The sequence below is a fragment of the Primulina eburnea genome, unplaced genomic scaffold, assembly GCF_022965805.1.
Source record: "Primulina eburnea isolate SZY01 unplaced genomic scaffold, ASM2296580v1 ctg567_ERROPOS1600000+, whole genome shotgun sequence".
NCBI classification, from domain to species: domain Eukaryota; kingdom Viridiplantae; phylum Streptophyta; class Magnoliopsida; order Lamiales; family Gesneriaceae; genus Primulina; species Primulina eburnea.
In genome coordinates this window covers 265,273-269,420 of record NW_027331355.1, presented here as the reverse complement: position 1 = coordinate 269,420, position 4,148 = coordinate 265,273, and the positions used below count along the sequence as shown (strand labels likewise).

General features: G+C 38.1%; 1 non-coding gene across 1 annotated transcript; it reads left to right on the top strand.

Moving 5' to 3' along the window:
• Nucleotides 1-273: 273 nt before the first annotated feature.
• Nucleotides 274-379, top strand: LOC140821468 (small nucleolar RNA R71). The gene has a single exon (XR_012115747.1). It is a non-coding gene; the product is annotated as a small nucleolar RNA R71 (small nucleolar RNA).
• The last annotated feature ends 3,769 nt before the right edge of the window (nt 380-4,148 follow it).

Here is a 4,148-nt window from a genome sequence, read left to right as displayed (position 1 = left end):
CCACACACATTCAAGCTGTCTAGTTTCCTGTTTAAAGCATCAAGTTGTGCAGTAATAGCAGAAAAATCGGTTACCTGGTGAACTCCTGCACTCCTCCGCTGGTTGTTTATTTCTGATTGAGGATGATAGCTGCTAGCAGCCATATCCTCCAACAACTCATATCCTTCTTCCGCAGTTTTTCTCAACAAATTTCCACAAGCAGCAGCATCTACCAAAGTATGGTTAGGAGTAAGCAAACCATAATAAAATGTTTGAACGACTAACCCAAGTTGTAATTCGTGATGTGGACATCTTCTTAGTAGATCCTTGAAGCGTTCCCATGCCTCATACAGCGACTCCTGCTCGAATTGAGCAAAGGTGGTGATGTCTGCCCGAAGCTTCATGGTCTTAGATGAAGGAAGATATTTGATGAAATGCTTTCGCCATATCCTCCCATGTGGTGATCGAACCTACAGGCAAACAATTTAACCATGTTTTAGCTTTATCACATAAAGAGAAAGGAAACAAACGCAACCTAACAGCATCATCAGAAACTCCATTGAATTTAAAAGTATCGCAAATTTCAAGAAAATCTGCGATGTGCGTGTTTGGGTCATCTACTGCAGATCCTCCAAACTGGACTGTGTTTGATTTCGAACTGGTTTGCTCGCACCATAGGCCTCACAATGCTGGGGCATGCTCCATCCAAAGAAGGTTGGGCATACTCCAGCATCGGTATGCGGCGTGGTATCTCAACTTGTCTATCTTCAAGCTGTTCCTCCTCACATTCTTGCTCGTGTCTCTCCATCAGTTCTTTAAGTCTCTGCTGTTCTCGTCTCCTGCGGAAGGTTCTTTCAATATCGGCATCGAATATCTCTAGTTCAGACTCTAGAGACTTTAGCATGCACAAAAGAGATACCTGCGAAGAAGTTGAAGGTGCCAAACAAAGTAAAATAGAAAATGCTAAAGTAAATAATTGAAAATAAAATTGTGAATTAACAGTCCCCGGCAACGGCGCCAAAAACTTGATCGAGCAAAACTTGCACTATGGAATCTTCAATAAAAATATGATTTTGTATGCTCAAAATTAATCGCAAGTGCACGATGTCAAGTAATAGTATAATGTACCGGAGTACGAGTATCGTTCCACTGAAGACTGTATTTAACAATTATTCTTTTCCAGTTATTAGATCTTTAGCAACAAAAATTGATTGAGTGATTAATACTACTATGCTCAAATAAATATGCAAATAAAATGATTCAATAAGCAATGAATGAAAATTAATATCTAAAATGTTGAGTAAAATTCAATGAGAAATGAATTTGTTGAGAATATCGGTTCACCTACCCCTCGTTAATTTATTAATTTGTTCGATAGTGATTATATGCTTCCGACAGGATTTCCTATTCAATTGAACACGCTCTCTCGAGCTATGCCAAACTAATTCGACTCAATGAAGTAATTAAATGTCTTTAATTATTTATCAAAAGTGAATCGCATTTCGATTTATGAAATCCCCTAGTTTTCGACCCTAAGGACTATGTTGTAGATCCACGGATTTACTACTCGTTCCTATCACAATTTATTCTCTCGAACTCACTCGCAATATAAAAACATTGTTAAAGTTAGCAACGCTCTAACAACACAATCAAACAATAGTATAATCAAGAATAACGCAACAATCGAATATAAATTAATTCAAATCAAAGTTTGGGGTAGGCTCCCCTTAAATCCCAACAAATATTAAGTTTAGCTACTAGAATTCATAGTGAGATAGACTCAACAATGTTTAAAAGATGAAAACCAAGATAGAAATACTAGAATAGATGAAAAACGTGAAGAACGGTGCCCGGAATTCTTCGAATCTTCAACTTAGGCACGAAAACGCTCCTCCCAGCTTCTAGCCGCCTTCAATAATCTCCCAATATGTCTGAATAATCTCAAAATCTCGTCCCCAGCCTTCCCTTATCAGCCTCCTCCAGAAAATTAGGGAAGAAATCGACCAGCAAATCTTTCCAAAATTTCGAGTGCGCCCGGGCGGACATAAGTTTCCACCCGGGCTGATGGTATCTCAACTTGTCTATCTTCACGTTGTTCCTCCTCACATTCTTGCTCGTGTCTCTCCATCAGTTCTTTAAGTCTCTGCTGTTCTCGTCTCCTGCGGAAGGTTCTTTCAATATCGGCATCGAATATCTCTAGTTCAGACTCTAGAGACTTTAGCATGCACAAAAGAGATACCTGCGAAGAAGTTGAAGGTGCCAAACAAAGTAAAATAGAAAATGCTAAAGTAAATAATTGAAAATAAAATTGTGAATTAACAGTCCCCGGCAACGGCGCCAAAAACTTGATCGAGCAAAACTTGCACTATGGAATCCTCAATAAAAATATGATTTTGTATGCTCAAAATTAATCGCAAGTGCACGATGTCAAGTAATAGTATAATGTACCGGAGTACGAGTATCGTTCCACTGAAGACTGTATTTAACAATTATTCTTTTCCAGTTATTAGATCTTTAGCAACAAAAATTGATTGAGTGATTAATACTACTATGCTCAAATAAATATGCAAATAAAATGATTCAATAAGCAATGAATGAAAATTAATATCTAAAATGTTGAGTAAAATTCAATGAGAAATGAATTTGTTGAGAATATCGGTTCACCTACCCCTCGTTAATTTATTAATTTGTTCGATAGTGATTATATACTTCCGACAGGATTTCCTATTCAATTGAACACGCTCTCTCGAGCTATGCCAAACTAATTCGACTCAATGAAGTAATTAAATGTCTTTAATTATTTATCAAAAGTGAATCGCATTTCGATTTATGAAATCCCCTAGTTTTCGACCCTAAGGACTATGTTGTAGATCCACGGATTTACTACTCGTTCCTATCACAATTTATTCTCTCGAACTCACTCGCAATATAAAAACATTGTTAAAGTTAGCAACGCTCTAACAACACAATCAAACAATAGTATAATCAAGAATAACGCAACAATCGAATATAAATTAATTCAAATCAAAGTTTGGGGTAGGCTCCCCTTAAATCCCAACAAATATTAAGTTTAGCTACTAGAATTCATAGTGAGATAGACTCAACAATGTTTAAAAGATGAAAACCAAGATAGAAATACTAGAATAGATGAAAACGTGAAGAACGGTGCCCGGAATTCTTCGAATCTTCAACTTCGGCGCGAAAACGCTCCTCCCAGCTTCTAGCCGCCTTCAATAATCTCCCAATATGTCTGAATAATCTCAAAATCTAGTCCCTAGCCTTCCCTTATCAGCCTCCTCCAGAAAATTAGGGAAGAAATCGACCAGCAAATCTTTCCAAAATTTCGAGTGTGCCCGGGCGGACATAAGTTTCCGCCCGGGCTGATGGTCTTTGCAAATCTTGTATTTTTCTTCTTCTTTGGCGCGCCCGGGCGGACATAACTTTCCGCCCGGGCGGATGGTCTTCGCAAAATTTCTTTTTCCTACATCTTGGACTTTCGAATTTTTTCTTTAAATCTTCAGTTTATTCCCAACTCATCTGCATTTTCACCAACTAAACTCATAAATAACCAGAAACATAAATAATGCTAAAATAACACAAAATGCATGAAATCTAAATGATAAATGCAACACAATGTGACATAAAGATACGCAAAACACGTAAAATCCACCTCTATCAGTGATTATGACTGAAGAACCACCTGTTCAAGCTGTCTATTTTGAAGAACCAGCTGAGGAGCCCATTTTTTATCAACCTGAAGGGCCAGTTCAGTCAGAAGTTGTGACTGAACAGGCAGTTTTGGATCAAACCGTACAGGCAGTCTCTCAACCAACTGAATAGGCAGTTCTCCAACAAACTGAAGAACCAGTTGTTAAACCAACTAAAGAACCAGTTGTTGAACCAATTGAAGAAGCAGTTGTCGAACCAACCGAATAACCTTCCTCTACTTCTGCTCTTCCATCTGTCTCGTCTCCTCCACAGGAACCTTCAACTGGAGATATTTCAGAAATAGTAGTGCAAGAAACAGAACCAACTGACAATGTGATGGTTGTATTTACTCAAGAAGAAAATAGGATAGATTCCAGAAACTTGCGGAGCCATGTCTCATGGAATTTCAGACACTGATGCCCTATTTGAAGAACTTCAAACCATTCAGACGAACCTTGCCA